This window comes from Macaca thibetana, chromosome 2, assembly GCF_024542745.1.
Source record: "Macaca thibetana thibetana isolate TM-01 chromosome 2, ASM2454274v1, whole genome shotgun sequence".
Taxonomy (NCBI): domain Eukaryota; kingdom Metazoa; phylum Chordata; class Mammalia; order Primates; family Cercopithecidae; genus Macaca; species Macaca thibetana.
The window spans coordinates 123,692,979-123,712,285 of NC_065579.1; the positions used below are offsets into that span (position 1 = coordinate 123,692,979).

The 19,307-nt window shown below is 43.4% G+C and overlaps 1 protein-coding gene across 4 annotated transcripts in view; it reads right to left on the reverse strand.

The window, feature by feature from the left end:
• FRMD4B (FERM domain containing 4B) overlaps nucleotides 1-19,307 on the reverse strand; it is a 360,926-nt gene that overhangs the window by 145,632 nt on the left and 195,987 nt on the right. Inside the window, exon 1 of one of the 4 annotated variants that reach the window (XM_050781287.1) lies at nucleotides 4,177-4,960. The exons of the other annotated variants lie outside the window; for them this stretch is intronic. The gene's annotated coding sequence lies outside the window, so the exon portion shown is untranslated. Of the gene's footprint in view, nucleotides 1-4,176; nucleotides 4,961-19,307 lie in introns of those variants that run through there. 4 annotated transcript variants of the gene reach the window in all.

Genomic DNA, 19,307 nt, shown 5'->3' on the forward strand with positions numbered 1-19,307 from the left:
TATACCAGAAGAGGATATAATTAAGAGAAAAATAAATAAATGTGTCAGTTTAAATCACTTTACTTCTTTTGTAAAACAAGCTTTGAAAGCTAATCCTAGGTGTATGCCCTACAGAAAGATATAATAAAATAATGCTCAAAAGATCACACAGTATGAATCCATTAAGAAATATGTCATAATTTGAGAAAATATTTAAAGCTACTCTGTTGTCCCATAATCCAAATAAGTTTATTTCCTGACTTTAAAAAATCAGGCTGGGCATGTTGGCTCACACTTGTAATCTCAGCACTTTGGGGGGCTAAGGCAAGTGGATGATCTGAGGTCAGGAGTTTGAGACCAGTCTGTCCAACATAGTGAAACCCTGTCTCTACTAAAAGTACAAAAAATTAGCTGGGCGTTGTGGCAGATGCCTGTAATCCCAGCTACTTGGGAGGCTGAGCCGAGATCGCATAACTGCACTCCAGCCTGGGCAACAAGAGCGAAACTCCGTCTTAAAAAAAAAAAAAATCATCTTTTTTGCCTTTCCATTTTGCTTTGGACCTCCCTCATATTAGTCAATATTCCTTTTAGCAACAGATAATTTTTATTCTAGACTATTCAATTGTAGATATCTTTCTGATGCACCTAACCATTTCATGACAAACTTGGGCGTTGGTGGCTAGGTTTTACTTGGTCCTGCCCCTTTGGCCTCAGTTGATTGGGCAAGGGATAGATACCTGACTCAAGCTGGGCTAATCAGAACCTCAGTCCAGGGAATCTGGAATTGGGTCTGAGAGGATTAAAAACTTGGGTGTTTATGGGCAGCCATTGTTTGTGTGTGTATGGAGAAAAGGAAAGCCAACTGCAGAAACAATGAGGGAGACAAATAGCTAGAAGGAGGCAAGAGAGTTGGGCATGGTGGCTAGCGCCTGTAATCCCAGCACTTTGGGAGGCCAAGACAGGAGGATCACTTGAGGTCAGAAGTTCGAAACCAGCCTGACCAACACAGCGAAAGCTTGTCTCTACTAAAAAATACAAAAATTAGCTGGGTGTAGTGGTGTGCGTCTGTAATCCCAGATACTTGGGAGGCTGAGGCAGGAGAATTGCTTGAACCCAGGAGATGGAGATTGCAGTGAGCCAAGATTGTGCCCTCGCTGCACTCCAGCCTGGGTGACAGAGCAAGACTCAATCTCAAAAAAAAAAAAAAAAAAAAAAAAAAAAAAAAAAAAGGAGGCAAGAGAAATCATGTGACCTAAGAAGAAAAGCTTAAGAGACTTGTTGTCAGGGTTCCTAATGTTTTTCAGTCACTTATAGTCCTTTTCTTTCCCTCTCTTAAGCTAAGAGGGAAGATTCTGCTTTATTTATTTATTTTTGAGACAGAGTCTCACTCTGTCACCCAGGCTGGAATGCAGTGGCACAAACATGGCTCACTTCAGCCTCGACCTCCTGGGCTCAAGTGATCCTCCTGCCTCCACCTCCCAAGTAGCTGGGACTATGGGTACAGGCCATCATGCCTGGCTAATTTTTATATTTTCTTTGCAGAGACGGGGTCTCACTATTTTGCCTATGCTGGTCAGGAACTCCTGGGCTCAAGCGACCTGCCCGCCTTGGACTTCCGAAGTGTTGGGATTACAGATGTGAGCCATAGTGCCCAGCCGGATTCTGCTTCTTGCAACTAAAAGCATCTTCATAAGACTCCACAAGTTTCTGTGTCAAAACCAAAGCAAAAGGGTTCCAAAGCATAGACTCTCCAAATGATGTCATCAATATGAGAAGGTCATCTACTCATAATCACTGAGGCTCCCATTGATGACAATACACCAACCAAGAGAGGCTGACATCTGGGGAGGGGCATGAACAAACACCTGAGGGTTTGGTGGAACACCACACAGGGCAGGCTGGAGAGGGGAGCACAGATGAACTAGAGAGAAAAACACCAGGGTTACATGTCCACACAGCACACATGGTGTTCAATATTCACCGAGCTCTTTCCTCTGTGGAAAGATGGCTCTGCTGATAGGTTCATCACAACAGTGCTTATGAATAAATATTAGTTGGTAATATTAGAAATCAGGTAATGCCACATAATTAAAAAATCCAGATTGACAACTTCTTTTGACAAATGGTAAGACCTGGAAATTCTGGGCTTGATTTCCTCCATGGCAACATTTGGCCAAAGCAGGGCAGAGTAGTTCCTTATTCTGATGAGGTTTGTGGTCTCTGGTTCACCCAAATGTATGTACGACCAGCCAGGCTCTGGGACTGAGTCCTGTCATCTGAGTGAGCAAACCTTGATTTAAGTGGCGCCAGCGAAGAGACACAACCAACACAAACAGAAACCCTGCTGTGGGCCAGGCAAAGTGCTTGACATTTAACACTCATTAATGTATAGAATTTCAACCTCTACACAAACTTATCAAGGGGGCATCCTCATTTTAACCACCAGGAAATGAAGGCCTGAGAAGTGATGTAACTCGCACAGGAGTTCTAATGCAGTTACACTCTGGATCGAAATCGTAGTTTATCTCTTACTAGCTGTGTTACCTTAGAGAAGTTACTTGACCTTTCTGAACCTCATAAGAAATGTCCTGACAGCATTTAATCTGAAACTCTGAGAATAAAATCAGCCACTTCTGAGGCCCACAATTACTGTAGTCCCCATTTGTTTGAAAACCAACAGCTACGCTTTTCTGTAATCTATATATTTTCCCATTTAAAAAAACACACATTTTTAACGGGAGGAATATTACTGACCCATTTTAAAGAAGATAAATACAGGTAAAGTTAACACGTCACTTAACAAGCATACGGCAGAAAAATGCTCCAGAGCTGCTATAGGGGAAATAAAGAAAGAGAAGGAACCACTGGTTTCTGGGTGTCTTCTGCGTGCCTGGCACCCAGCGAGGCGCTTTAATTACACCAGAAATACCACTCACAGGCACTTTCTATATTCCAGGTATTGCACTAAGCACTTTACATAATCAGTTCTCATGATGCTTACATGAGGTGGGTGCTCTTAGCACGCCAACGGATGTTAGAGAAATAATAAACAACAAGATTCATAAGTGGCAGAACCAGACCCAAATTCAAAGCCCAAAGCGCTCAACCACTTAGCAATACAGATGGTACTACACACACACTGTAAAGTGACAAATGGTGAGAAAACTTCCCACGCAGCCCATTTTCCATGGATCAGATGAGTGGGTACAAAAACAAAGAATCATGAAGCAGGCATGAAAACTCACTTGACTTCCAGAAAAAAATAATTTGAATAGAAGTAGTTAGAACTGCGGAACTGATAAATAGAAAGCATCTTAGAAGGTATCTATGAACCACTGCTTATTTGAAACATGGGGAAACTAAGGAATGGATGTGCCCAAAGCCACACAGCTAGTTAATGCCAGACCTGGGCTTAAAACTCAGGACTCTGACTCCCAGGCCAGAGTGTAAGTGACCTGAACAAGGTTACTCACATAATAAATACCGTATTATTCAAATGTACTTTTTCCCCAACATGTCAATTGAAATTTCTTTTTAAATTATAACAACGAACAGAAAAAAATAAAATCCCAACTGGGAATTTTAAATGTATCTTAAAACCTGACCTGCGCCAGGTGTGTTGGCTCACGCTTGTAATCTCGGCAACTTGGGAGGCTGAGGTGGGAGCATTGTTGGAGCCCAGGAGTTTGAGACCTGCCTGGGCAACACAGTGAGAACGCATCTCTACAAAAAATTAACAAATTAACCAGGCATTGTGGTGTGTGCCTGTAGTCCCAGCTACTCGGGAAGCTGAGGCAGGAGGATCACTGGAGCCCAGCAGCAGTTCAAGACTAGCTTGGGAAATGCAGCAAGATCCTGTCTCTAAAGACAAAAACCACAAAAAACAAAAAACAAAAAAAGAAAACAGGAGTTATATTTGAAGAGAGCTGTATGTAGAGCACAATGATGATATTTACAAATACAGGATCATTTCTGAACCCCCTGAGACTATCAGAATAGTTTCAGAATTGACCCCTATCTAGTGGCAGCTAATAGTAGCAACGCTTCAGATGAAATAAAAAACATATTTAAAAAACGATCTCTTTGGAAAGCTTCTCTTCACATCCACTCTGACTGGATCCCCTTCCCACTACCTTCTCCCCTCATTGAACCCCAGGAATTCGAAGGCAATTACATGTGTTGGATAAAAACTCCCACCTCGGTCTCCAGCTGGCCTGTGTTTGCTCCCCAGCTGATAATAGTCAGTCCTCAGAGTGCAAGTGCTGATTACTGATGGAAAGACTTTGTCCATCTGGTCAGTGGTTAAATGAGGAAGATCAGAAGGGAAGTGAGAATTGGCTATAAGCCAGAACTCTGGTTTCAAGGAGGGACCTGATGTGGCAGCCCATGATGGGGTTCAAGTCTATATGAGAACACTCCCCCAACCTGGCCCCCAATCCCACTGCCTGGTTTAGGAGATGAGAGAGGAGAGTGGGTTGGTAAGAAACCAAAAGGCAATTCAAGACAGGGCAGTATGGAACCATTCATAACAACTGGGGTCAGCTTAAAAGGCAACAGGAAATAGCTACACAAAAAGACCAAAATCCCAGCCTACTTTGGTTTTGCTTTAGTTGTTCTTTGGAGCAGAAACATATGAAATTGGTAAGGAAGCAGCAAGCTTTTTAAAAATTTTTTCTTCTCTCTCTCGTTCCTTTTGACCTTTTCGAAAGCCTAGTGAGAAAGGGCCTGCTTCATAAAAATGCCTCCTCAGGATTTTCTGTGCGGTCACCTTCTAGAGTGAAATCTGCCATCTGGAAGGGTGAAAACCCAGCTATCTAAGTAGGTTTCGTACTTCCAATTGAGCCCTACAATGGTCCAAAACTAAGAGCTTGATTGCTTTGTTCACCACTGTCTCTGCAGGGCCTAGAACAGTGCCTGGCACATGATGAGACTATGGTATATAAATATCTGCTGAGTTAAGAAACGTCTTAACTGTTCAGAACCCAGACACAGCTGACACTGAAATACATTCACAAATGATTTTTTTTTTTTCCCACACAGGGTCTCATTCTGTCACCCAGGCTGGAGTACAGTGGCAGGACCATGACTCACTGCAGTCTTGACTTCCCCAATTCGAGTGATCCTCCCACTTCAGCCTCCCGAATAGCTGGGACTATAGGCAAGTGCCACCACACCTAGCTAATTTTTTGTACAGATGGGGATCTCACTATGTTGCCCAGGCTTGTCTTCAACCCCTAGGCTCAAGTAGTCCTCCTGCCTTGGCTTCCCAGAGTGCTGGGGTTACAGCTGTCAGCCACTGCATCTGGCTCACAAATGATTTAAACGGACAGAGCACAATCCAAAGTGAGGATGTTCCAGGCAACTCCCAAGCCCTGGCCCAGAAAAACTCACATAAAAAACACTCTTTCCACCCAGAGAACAAGGTGTGTTATTAAACTCCTCATCAGATGAGATATTCTGGAGGAACTGGAGAGCGGGAGAAGGATGTATCTAGGACGTTCTTACTTTGGGATCTATTGAGTGGATGGAGTTTTATATTTCATCCTAATGATGTCAACTCTAACTGAACAGGGCCCCTTTATATCATCTCTGGGTGTTGACTAAATATGAGCTATTGACACTCCCGTTCAGAGAATGGCCTAGACTGACACAGATGTCTCCAAATGGAGTCAGCTGTGATTTTCCCTCAAGTTCTTTCAAGACAGTGCCTACCCTCCCAATGTGCAATCACTGGAGACTTCTTTTTTAAGTGTCAATAAATGATTCTACTAGCTTCTAGCAAACACTTACTACATGTCACACGAGTATGGAGTGCTTCACATGTGCAGTGACTTCTTTCATGCTGCCAACAACCCTACCAGGGAGAGTCATTGTTTAGATTTCTCTTTTTTTTTTTTTTGAGATGGGGTCTTGCTTTGTTGCCCAGGCTGGATTACAGTGGAATGAACATGACTCACTGCGGCCTCGACCTCCTGGGCTCAAGCAGTCCTCCCACCTCAGCCTCCTGAGTAGCTGGGACCACAGGCATGTGCCACCATGCCTGGCTAACTTTTTCTATTTTTTTTTTTTTTTTGTAGAGATGGGGTCTTGCTTTATTGCCCAGGCTGGTCTTGAACCCCTGGACTCAAGCAATTTTCCCATGTAGGCCTCTCAAAGTGCTGGGGTTACGGGCATGAGATTTCTGTTTGGATTTCATAGATGACTGAACTGAAGTGCAGAGAGGTTAAGTGATGCCTGGTCATAGAGTGATAAAGTTGGGTAGAATCTCAGGTTCCATCAGTCATACCAAAGTAGGACTCCTGTGCATCTCTTGAAGGTTCACTGGAAGTGGAGAAGGAAAAAGACAATGAGGGAGGAAGAAAAGCAGACAATGTAAAAGAAGCAAAGGAGAAAAGGAAACTGAATGAGGGAAGAGGGGAGGAATGACAAAGAAGAGGAGAATTCAGTTTGGCAAAGCTGAAATTGAATAGTTGAGTACTGTGCCTTAAGAGAAACGCAAACAAAAATAATAGCTGCTGACTGTGTGCCTGATAACTATCCCAAATCCTTTCATTCATACACAAGGGCCGTTATGGCCAGGCATGGTGGCTCACGCCTGTAATCCCAGCACTTTGGAAGGCCGAGGTGGGCGGATCACCTGAGGTCAGGAATTTGAGACCAGCCTGGCCAACATGGTGAAACCCCATCTCTACTAAAAATACAAAAGAATTAGCTGGGTGCGGTAGCGCATGCCTGTAATCCCAGCTACTTGGGAGGCTGAAGCAGGAGAATTGCTTGAACCAAGGGGGTGGAGGTTGCAGTGAGCCGAGGTCGTGCCACTGCACTCCAGCCTGGGTGACAGAGCAACACTCAGTCTCAAAAACAAAAACAAACAGGAAAAAAAACCAAAACCAACAACAAAAAAACCCAAACAACTCTCTCTCTCTCTCTCTCTCTCTCTATATATATATATATGCCTTTTAAATGAATTTTCATAACAACTCTGTAAGGTGGATTCCATTACTACCTTCATTTTATGGATGAGAACTTTGAGGCTCAGAAAAGGTACATGGCTGACCCATCCTATGAGGTAATAGGGCCAGGAAGAGGCAGAGTAGGATGTAAACCTAGGTGTTCTGACTCCAGAATCCATGCTCTTAAGGGCTATATTGCTTCTGTACAAAGTGTTTCCTATCTCATACATCCTACATATTAAATCACATGTAGCTTAGGCACTTAATATATCACCTTGATTGCAAAGCCTAACACTGCTCTGAAAAGCTTGATCTAGACTCACCAAACCAGAGTTGGCTGGTTCAGGCCACTGTCTCAAAGCAAGGCCAGAAGAGGAGCAAGGTTTTACAATCACCATCCCTTGGCTACACTTCCTGGCCCCACGCTGATGAAATATGGGCAGCTGCTAAAAATGGTGTCTATGTTTGCTATTGATCTTCCTTGGGCAGTCAGGATGGAATTAATCTTCACTTGCTGGGATGCTTCCATGGCTCTGTCATGCTTATGTGAACACTCAGGGTACAGGGCGATATTTGTCAGCTGTGTGGCCTCCTGGACCTGACTCCATATTACTCTGGGCTTAAGATGTAGCCTAGCACACATGTAATTAATTCAGTGTGGAAAAGCTCTGGATTATGTGTTTATTCATTCACTTAACCAATATGTGCTGAGCACTCTCTAAGTGCAAGCCCTGTTCTTGGTACTAATATACACCAGCTGATAAGACTGAAAGGGCATTATCTCTGGAGCTTGTCCTACAGTTCTCAACCTCATTGGTATTTGCAGCCAGATAACTCATTATCGTGGAGCATAGTCCTGGGCACTATAGGGTGCTAAATAGCACCCGTGACCTCTACCCACTAAATGTCAGTAGATCCTCCCCCATATGTCTCCAGACCTTGCCAAATGTCCCTCCGGGTGCAAAATCATCTCTTTAAGAACAACTGCTTTAGAGGTGAGGCGAAGAAAAGAAACTATTAACAATTAAATACGGCCGGGCACGATGGCTCAAGCTTGTAATCCCAGCACTTTGGGAGGCCGAGACAGGTGGATCACAAGGTCAGGAGATTGAGACCATCCTGGCTAACACGGTGAAACCCCGTCTCTACTAAAAAAAAAAATACAAAAAACTAGCTGGGCGAGGTGGCGGGCGCCTGTAGTCCCAGCTACTCGGGAGGCTGAGGCAGGAGAATGGCGTGAACCCCGGAGGCGGAGCTTGCAGTGAGCTGAGATCTGGCCACTGCACTCCAGCCTGGGCGACAGAGCGAGACTCCGTCTCAAAAAAAAAAAAAAAAAAAAATTAAACAAATACGATATTTTCAGGTAATAAGGGCTCTGAAGTAGATAAACTGGCAATAGAATTGAGTTCTAAGCATGTGCAAAACTCACTTCTCTTTACCCAGGAAGCACAAGAAATGAGGAAACTGATGGAGAAGGCCAGGTGCGGTGGTTCCCTCCTGTAAAACTAATGTTTTGGAAGGCTGAGACAGGGGAGATTGCCTGAGCCCAGGAGTTTGAGATCAGCCTGGGCAACAGAGTGAGACCCTGTCTCTACAAAAAATTAGCCTGGTGTGTACCTGTCATCCTATCTACTTGAGAGGCTGAGGCAGGAAGATCACTTGGCCCAGGCGTTTCAAGTTGCAGTGAGCCATGACTCTGCCACTGTACTCCAGTCTGGGCAACAATGAGACACTGAAAGGGAAGGGAAGGGAAGGGGAGGGGAGGGGAGGGGAGGGGAGGGGAGGGGAGGGAAGGCAAGGGAAGGGAAGGGAGAGAAAGAAGGAAGGAAGGAAAGAAGGAAGGAAGGAAAGGAAGGAAGGAAGGAAGGAAGGAAGGAAGAGTAAGAAAGAAAGAAAGGAAAGAAAGAAAGGAAAGAAAGAAAGAAAGAAAGAGAAAGAAAGAAAGAAAGAAAGAAAGAAAGAGAAAGAAAGAAAGAAAGAAAGAAAGAAAGAAAGAAAGAAAGAAAGAAAGAAAGAAAGAAAGAAAGAAAGAAAGAAAGAAAGAAAGAAAAAGAAAGAAAGAAAGAAAGAAAGAAGATGGAGTGAACTTATATTGGACCACTGCTCTTGATCAAGTGGCTCCCAGTAGAGACTGGAGGGCTGCTGGTGTTTTCTAAACATTTAACTGCATGCTCCTTTCTGCCTGACAGAGTTTGGGAGAAAGTAAACAAGAAAGGCTGGCCAGTCAATGGACAGCCATTGTTGCAGCTCTAATGCCAACCTGGCAAGCAATTCCAGCCAGCTTCGGGCAGACATTCCCTGGGGAGGGCATTCTCATAAATGACAATCCCTTATCAGATTCTAGCCTGATCTCATAAGTCTGGTGAAAAGAAAAGCCAGGTTTTAAAGGAAGAAAGAAAAATAAAGAAGCAAAGCAACTTATTAAGCCTGGAGCTGAAGGCCACCAGGAGACACCAGCCTGGTGTCAATGAGACATGCACAGGATTTAGAGTCGGGAGGTTTGGGTTTGTGTCCCAGCCCTGCTATTTATCTAAGAGAATATCATGGTCTCTCTAAATCTCAGTTTCTGTCCCTATGAAATGGAAAGGATACAAAATCAGTCTCATTTGGGTTTGCCTCTTGTATTAAGGTAGGTTGAACTTATAAACTCTACCTTAGAAGTACGGATGATAATTGTATCATCAGTAATACACCATTTATTGAGTATAGGTTAGGTGTTAGGGTCTGTGCTAAGTGCTTGACATGTATTACCAGTTTAGCCTTACCCTCGTGCCGTGAGTACTATTATTAGAGGAAATAATGTCTAAGCTATTGAGTGCCATCCTGTTCTCCAGAAATGGTTATTTTAATTTGCTTAAGTGCTTATTTTTCCCAAGAAAAAAGTTTTCCTAGATTATTATTATTTAAGACAAGGTCTCTCTCTATCACCCAGGCTGGAGTACAGTGGTATGACCATAGCTCACTGTAGCTTCAGCCTCCTGGGCTCAAGCAATCCTCCCACCTCAGCCTCCCAAGTAAATGGAACTACAGGTGCACACCATCACACCTGGCTAATGAATTTTTTTTTTTTTTTTTGTAGAGACAGGGTCTCACTATGTTGCCTAGGCTAGTCTTGAACTCCTGGGCTCAAGTGATCCTCCCGCCTCAGCCTCCCATAGTGCTGGGATTATAGGCATGAGCCACCATGGCCAGCCTCTTCTACATTATTAAGACATTAAGCTGTCATATTTAAGCTGACAATCAACCCACCAGTTAAACCCTGGAGAGACCCAAAAACCTAATAGCTGGGGATTCATTTAATCTCATTTTTCTAGTGATAATCAACAGACTAAATTACAACCACCATTTTTAGCTGTCCATATGTCCAAAGCTGGGGAAGGAAGGTGGTAAACTCTAACACCTTATTTGATTGTGACCAGTCATGTCTTGGGCAAGGATACCTTTGTTCTTACCTACATAAAATGCAAGTTAATATGTGTTGATGGCTTTGTCTATGTCATCGGCTTTTACATACATTTTCTCCATTGAGCTCCCAAACCTACCCTGTGAAGCAGATAGTTTCCACAATCTCAGATTCCAGGAGGTTGAGAATAACTTGTCTGAGGTCCCACAGTTTATAAGGCGCTGGGCCAAGCTCAAAAAGGTGCTCAACAAACAACATGAGAGGGAAAAATCAGGGCATATATCTACATGGAAGAAACTGCAGTGAAAAGCAAGATTCTCTTTACATTCTGACTGTGCTTTTCCAATTAGAAACTCCTATTAGGCACCAAGAACAGACTGTCAAATGCTTATTTTCAGAAAAACATGCAGGATATTTCTGCTGTTCCTCTCCCAAAAGAAACAGCCTCGTTGCTTAAAACCAGTTGTTAGGCTGTATTTTTAGACGTCATGGTACAGTATCAATGAGTCAAAAATAAAAAATAAAAAAAAAAATGGGAGGGCACAGATACTGTAAACAGGAAAAGTCACAAAAATGGAACCAAGAAAAGCTGAGAGCACAGCCTGTGGGTTGGGGGCGGGGGGATTTTCATTTTCATCTGCAGTTCAGGTTAACCAGAAATGAAAGTGCTCCAGTCGCCTTGTAGAAAATGGAAATTTTGGCTTCAGTGATTATGCAAGTAGCAGACACCCTGTGGTCTGGAAACTTTTTGCTTTGCCAACTGTCAGTTTTCTCTTTTCCCATGAAAAACAACCTGTAGGAAGGTGCAGAAAAGTACTGTGTCTTTCAAAAACTTAAAAGTCTCAAGTGTAACTTGTGTGAAGAGATACTGAAAATTAACTGCAGTACTTGTAATTTAAAGATATTCTAGGTATTGTCTATTCATGGTATAATACATTTGGAAATCCTGGGCTCAATGGAAGCCACTCACAAAGCAAACAAATCACATACTTAGTCCTGAGAACCTAAGAATTAGCAAAAATTAATGAGAAAATCAGAATCGACTTTACATTAATTTTGGAGTACATGCTTACTGTCAGAGTTTTCATGTTTCAATTTTTCATCAACCCTGTTAGAATGTCTCTGATTTATGCTTTCCAAGTCTCTTTATTTTTTGTGACTCGTGTATAGGTAGAGGCTGATATAAGCCCTCCTTAGGGAGTTTATAATTAAGACAAACGGATTGTATGAGGTCCAGAGTCCTAGCCTATCTCTGATTTGTTGGTAGAAACATCGTATTTGGGTAAGGGTTTTAGAAAAGCATCACCAAATTGTAAAAACAGAAAAGTCAAACTCATTTGGGACATACAGAAAAATTCTTAATCTTAACATCCAGGATTTGTTTCACTATCACAGAAGAAATATTTCCTCTCAACTTACAGGATTCTATTATTTCGTTATGAAACTTCCTTGACGCCTAATGCAGGCTGTGTTTTCAAATGCAATGCAGACATTTTTTGAAGCCAATGTGGGATTCAAAGATTAAAAAAAAAAACAAAACTGGAAGCCACAGGTCAGGAGAACACAGAAATATGAAAAAGGAGTAAAAAAACAAAACAAAAAAAACACATTTCTTGGCAAGCACCAGGGAATACAACTGGGGGGAAAGATCTTTTGAGAGACAGAATGGTGGTGGAGAGTCGGCTCTTGGCCACTCACAAAAGTCCACTGTCCCATTTTCAAGCTGGTTGTTAGGTACAACCAATATTAAAGTACATGAACTTACAATGAAATAAATTGCATTAAAAGCAAAGGTAAAAAAACTCTTCACTTTCCAATTGTTTTACTACATTTACTATGACCTTTGCTCTTGTGGTTATTGTATCTGCATGGCAGTAATACCATTTAATAATATGCTACTGCTCATCTCTTCCCAGATCAGTAAGTCAGTCAAGGTGAGAGTATTTATACCACAGAAAATGGCAAGTGCTGCAAATCAGTGTCCTTTTTTTCCCCAGAGCTGGTTGTGTCAGAGGTGTTTGCACTGGAGTGACTCCATCTTGAATAGGACCTGGGTAAAATAAGGCTGAGACCTACTGGGCCGCATTCGCAGGAGGTCAGGCATTCTTAGTCACAGGATGAGATAGGAGGTCAGCAGGGCTGGTATCACGAGATACGGGTCATAAAGACTCAGCGGATAAAACAGGACGCAGCAAAGAAGCCAGCCAAAACCCACCAAAACCAAGAAGGTGAGGAAAAAAGACCGCTGGTAGTCCTCACTGCTCATTATACGCTAATTATAATGCAATAGCATACTTTAAAACATTCTCACCAGCACCATGACAGTTTACAAATGCCATGGCGACGTCCAGAAGTTACACTATATCATCTAAAAAGGGAAAGAACCCTCATTTCTGGGAACCGCCTACCCATTTCCTGGAAAATTCATGAATAATCCACCCTTGTTTAGCATATGATCAAGAAATAATCATAAAAATAACCATCTAGCAGCTCTCGGTGCTACTCTGCCTATGGAGTAGCCATTCTTTTGTTTCTTTACTTCTCTAATAAGCTTGCTTTCACTTTACTCTATGGACTCATCATAAATTCTTTCCTGCCTGAGATCTAAGAACCCTCTCTTGGGCTCTGGATCAGGACCACTTTCCGGTAACAGCTGAGAAACATTTACCAGCATGCCAGTGGAGAAAGTGATAGTCAGAACACTCAGGATGTGGAGGCCACTGAAAGACCACGTGATAAAGATGAACAGAGGCTTCAGGTTTAGAGAGAATTGTGTTCGAAGCCCAGCTTGCTTAACTTTAGTAGGACTTACTATTTTGAATCTCTAAAATAGATTTACTAATACCTTCCAGGGTTGCTGTGCACAGAACTTGGCAAACAGAGACCAGCATAAAGGTGACTGTTACAATTTATTTTTTTATTTTTATTTTTATGTTTTGAGACAGAGTCTCACTCTGTCACCCAGGCTGGAGTGGAATAGCACAGTCTCTGCTCACTGTAACTTCTGCCTCCCAGATTCAAGCAATTCTTCTACCTCAGCCCTCAAGTTGGCTGGGACTACAGGCATGCACCACTATGCCCAGCTTTTTTTTTTTTTTTTTTTTTTAAGAAGGAGTCTCACACTTTTGCCTGGGCTGGAGTGCAATGGTATGATCTTGGCTTGCTGCAACCTCCGCCTCCCAGGTTCAAGCGATTCTCCTGCCTCAGCCTCCCAAGTAGCTGGGATTATAGGCACCTGCCACCGCCCAGCTAATTTTTTTTTGTATTTTCAGTAGAGACGGGGTTTCACTATGTTGGCCAGGCTGATCTCGAACTCCCGACCTCAGGTGATCTGCCTGCCTCAGCCTCCCAAAGTGCTGGAATTTGTTATAATTTATTATTGGGTACTGGGCTTAATACTTCGCTGATGAAATAATCTGTACAATAAACCCCCGTGACACGAGTTTACCTGTGTAACAAATCTTCACATGTACCCCCTGAACCTAAAAGTTAAAAATAAATTTATTATTATTATTATTATTATTATTATTTGAGATGGAGTCTCACTCTGTCGCCCAGGCTGGAGTGCAGTGGCTGGATCTCGGCTCACTGCAAGCTCCACCTCCCGGGTTCACACCATTCTCCTGCCTCAGCCTCCCGAGTAGCTGGGACTACAGGCGCCCGCCACTACGCCCAGCTAGTTTTTTTCTTTTTTGTAATTTTTAGTAGAGACGGAGTTTCGCTGTGTTAGCCAGGATGGTCTCGATCTCCTGACCTCGTGATCCGCCCGTCTCGGCCTCCCAAAGTGCTGGGATTAGTTAAAAATAAATTTATTATTATACTTCAAGAAATCCGCAGTGCATAGCTCATTGATGAAGGTCTCCTGACCTTGGATGGCAACTCTAATATCAGATCCTCCATGTCATTTGCCTTTCCAGCTCTTTTGCCACTGGAATGTAAGTTCCAAAAACGCAGAGATTTGTTTCATTTCCTGGTGTTTTCCTAGCCCCTAAGATAGTGCCTAGCTCCTCCTGGGGCTCAATAAATATTTGTGGAATGAACGAATGAGTCAATCTTCCTTCATTTCCATCTCCTGCTCCACTTCTGAGTTTTCTACCAATTTCTTCTTTGAAGCTGAGTGACTCCTTTGTCTTTTTTTTTTTTTTAAATATTGTATATATTCAAGGTATATAACATTATGCTTTGATTCTTTTGCCTTTTTTTTTTTTTTTTTTTTTTTTTGAGATGGAGTCTCACTCTGTCACCCAGGCTGGAGTGCAATGGGGCGATCTCAGCTCACTGCAACCTCTGCCTCCTGGTTTCAAGCGATTCTCCTGTCTTAGCCTCCTGAGTAGCTGGGATTACAGGCGCACGGAAATATACCTGGCTAATTTTTGTATTTTTAGTAGAGACAACGTTTCACCATGTTGGTCAGGCTGGTCTTGAACTTCTGACCTCGTGATCCACCCGCCTCAGCCTCCCACAGTTCTGGGATTACAGGCGTGAGCCACCGTGCCCGGCTGCCTTGTTGTTGTTGTTTTTTTTTTTAATTATCTATGTATTTTACAATAGAGACAGGGTCTCACTATGTTGCCCAGTCTGGTTTTGAACTCCTGGGCTTAAGTGATCCTCCTGCCTCAGCCTCCCAAAGTGCTGGGATTACAGGTGTGAGCCACCATGCCCGGCCTCTTTTGCCACTTAATTGCTAGATGCCTCCCAGTTGTGTTGCTGCTATCTTTCTGGAATCTTCCCTGCTGAAGGAGGCTGCCATGACCTTAAAGCACTGGTGGAAGACGTTTCCAGCTTTTTCATTCACAAGCAGATTTGAGCACATGTCATTATGCTCTGTCGGCAAGTTTCTCCCACTTCTGTTCTGCTCTGTTCTAATCTCAGTTCCGTTCTGCCTCCATCAGAAGGGACGTGTCTTGTGAGAGGAAATCTCACCCAACACTCAAGGCTGTATCCAGGGAACCAAATATTTTCCCCTGTGTCCCTATCTCAAAGCTGTTTCTTAGACTTGCTCTTGAATAGTATTTCTGAAGGGTGGGGAGGGTGGAGTGGGGTCACTTAAAAAAGCGTTGGTGCTTCTGGTAAGAGTGGCCTGGACAGGGGATTATGCAAACTCATTGAGGAGTCATTAAATTCCAGAATTTGAAATTTCGATCACTCTTGCTTTAGGCAGGGGGATAAAACTGGATGCAGCTGGCCACTCAGCCCCTCGGCACAGGGCCGTGCTTGGGAGCAGTCCCCGGGGAGTCAGACAGGTATGATATCTGATCCTGGCCCGCCCTCTAACTAAAGCTGGTGACTTTAGGCAAGCCATGTATCCTGTCTGAGTAGCAGCTGTGAAATGGAGATAATTTTGCCTAGTGCACTGTTAGCATTCCATACTATTACTTTTTAAAGTACAGTGTATTATTTAAGAAGTGTGAGGGTCAAGAGCACAGACTTGGACTGAAATCCCAGCTCTGCTCTATACCACCTGTATGACCTTGTATCGCTTACCTCACTTCTCTTGACCCTTGGTTTTCTTGTCTGAAAATGGAGAAACTCAGAGCACACTCACTTCCCAGGGCTGGGTGGCTCACATGAGATAAGATATATAAAATATTTGGCAGAGTACACACTCTATAAATGGTAATATTAATAATTGTTAATAATATTATACTTTTCACTAATAAAAATCAAGCAATTGGCTGGGCGTGGTGGCTCATGCCTGTAATCCCAGCACTTTGGGAGGCCAAGGTGGGTGGATCAAGAGGTCAGGGGTTCAAGACTAGCCTGGTCAAGATGATGAAACCCTGGTTCTACTAAAAATACAAAACTTAGCCAGGTGCGGTGGCTGGTGCCTGTAATCCCAGCTACTTGGGAGGCTGAGGCAGAGAATTGCTTGGACCCAGGAGGCCGGAGGTTGTAGTGAGCCGAGATCACGCCATTGCACTCCAGTCTGGGTGACAGTGAGACTCCATCTCAGAAAAAACAAACACACACCAAGCAATTGATACAGACTCCTTCAGGATGAATGCTCCCAAAGGCCATGTTCAGGTGCCGGGCAGGTGGTGAGCAGGTTCCACTCTGTCCCTGGACCTTGCAGAAGAGAAGGGAGCAGGCAGGTCTGGCCACATACAAACCTAGTCTGAAAAAAACAACAACAACAACAAAAACAAACCTAGTCTGAATGTTCCATGATCACCTCGCCTGTCTGGAGTGCCTTAAATTTTTAGTGCTTTCACCTCTATTTCCTCTTTTGAACTTTACAAGGAGTCTCAATGTGCCAGAAATGTCATACCCCCATTTTACAGATGAGGTCACTGAGGCGCAAAGAAGCAGCTACTCAGAGAGGGCACATGGCTTGCCTGAAGTCACCGGCTACTTAGAGGGAGGTCAAGATCAGGTATCATACCTGTCTGACTCCCCAGGGACTTCTTCCTCCCTTGTGGTCACAAAGGTAAATGAGACAAGACTCCTGATAGCTGTTCCTTTCTTTCTTTTCTTTTTATTTATTTTGAGACAGGGTCTCACTCCATTGCCCAGGCTGGAGTGCAGTGGTGCGATCATGACTCACTGCAGCCTTGAACTCCTGAGCTCAAATGATCTTCCTACTTCAGCTTCCCCAGTAGCTAGGACTACAGGTGTGCACCACCACACTTGGCTACTTTTTTTTTTTGTAGAGATGGGGTCTTGCAATTTTGCCCAGGCTATTCTCAAACTCCTGATCCTCCCGCCTTGGCCTCCCAAAGTGCTGGGATTACAGGCATTATCCACGGTGCCCAGCCAGGAACTCCTTTTTTCTATCGCCTCAAACCATCTCCTGGTCCTTAACAAGAGCATTCACCAAAAAGCAGAGTTTAAAAATATCAAACTAAGATATAAGCCAGTTCCTGTATGCAATGCTTCATCTTGTGCCTTTTACAGTGGGAAGCCTTTCCATCACATTAAACTAGAATTGTAAGCTGAATGCAGCTCTCCCAAACCAGGGATGCTTTTGGGAATCTGCAGTACTCCATCGTTATGGTCTTGGCTGCCTCGATGGCTCAGCCTGCCAGTCCCTGAAGCCTTTTATTAGACTGCTGTAGTCAATGAAAAAAATACACACTTTTAAAAAAATTGGAGAATTCGGCAACAGTCCTGGAGATAAAAGCTCTGGTTTTTCTGGCTTGTGAACTATTCCAACTACTGTCAGAGTCCTGAAGGCTTTAGTGCACTGGCGCAAGGAAGAGTTTCATCAAAGAGAAATGATTTGCTTAAACAAGAAAAGGGAATCCTGTGGTGCAGACAGGGATGGGACGTGGAGAAAAAAGATATGAACCTGAAAAAGTCAAATGAGCCAGATCACCCCCAGATTTCCATGAATATTTTGGTTGAGAATTAGAAATCCTTGTAGAACTTTCAGTTTTTTTCCATTACGATGGTCTCTGTGTTACAGCCAATTTGAGTTCTGGTTAGTTGCTACAGAAATTCATAGGTACCTCTTCTGCAGCACAGGAGTAAGGTATTAATTAAGCTTTAATAACATAGGGGACAATCTGGACTGTTTTTTCCCTGTAATTGGCAATTACTCTATTTTATCATTCTTTCTTCTGATTACATAATAAAATACCCAATTTCCATCAAATCGTGAACATGGTCCATTTTGCTGGCTTCATTCATTGTTTTGTTGGCTTTCCAGCGAATGGCTATTTTTTGAGCACCTATTCTGTGCCAGGTTTTTGAGGATAAAGTAGTGACTACACAGTTTTGTTGGGGAGACGGTGAGGGTGGGTGTCAGATAATTGAATCTTATGCCATAATTGAAGTGACCAGAAATTATTTTTCTTTTATTTATAGATCATGAGATACGTCATTTAAAGCAAACTTCCCACTTTCCCAAGACAGCAGAGGCAAGGCTAAAAAAGGGAAAATCTCTTGCATCCATCTCTAACAGGTCTCTCTACAATAACAGAAGTGTCTAGAGTGTGCTGGCCACTGGATATGGCTAACACTCTTAAGATAATGAGGCTATGATCAGGTGTGTCAGCCTCAAGGAGAGGCTCCAGAAGAAGACAAAGCAGGCTGGCTTCACATCCTCTTTAATCACTGACTCTGTGGCCTTAGACACTTAACTAAGCTTTTTGAACCCCAGTCTCATTTATAAAATGGGGGGGATGATGTTACCCATAATCCTTAGCATAAAATCACCACTGAGGTCCCCCTCCCTCTCTTCCTCCTGGTGGTGATAGCCATGGGAGAAAATAAAATGATGGGGAGGCCAGGTGCGGTGGTTCACGCCTATAAATCCCAGCACTTTGGGAGGCGGAGGTGGGCGGATTGCTTGAGGCCAGGAGTTCAAGTCCAGCCTAGACAACATGGTGAAACCCTATCTCTACAAAAAAAAAAAAAAAAAATGAAAAAAAATACAATGTGGGACTGAAATTAAATGATCTGGGGAATTTAGGGGGAAAATTTTGCTTCTTCGCTGTGCCTTTTGGATAACTCAGAGGTTAAGCACTGTCCTCTGTAGGCCCAGTTAACTGTGACAGCATTCTTCCTGCTGGGTGCCTTCCATTCAATGACCCCTGGGTTTCAGTAGTTGCTAAATAGGGGATTTGAAGTCTGAGCACCTGAGTCCAAATCTTAGCTCCACTGCTTTATCCACTGTGTAATTAGCATCCATTCACATATTCACAAATATTCATCAAGCTCTTATTGTGTTCCAGAGTTTATAATAGGCTCTGGGGACTCAACAGTGACACAAGCCAGAGAGTCAAGTGCTCCTCTCTCAAAGACTTGCCAGCGAAGGAGAAAGCCAGGAAACAAGCAAATCAAGCAACATACAGGGTGGTTTCAGATCGTGTTAAGTACCATGAAAATGAGAATACAGACTAATGTGATGGGGAGAGTTGTTATTTTAGACAGAGCAGGCTGGGTCAGTGGTTCACACCTGTAATCCCAGCACTTTGGAGGCCGAGGAAGAAGGATCGCTTGAGCCCAGGAGTTTGAGGCTGCAGTGAGCT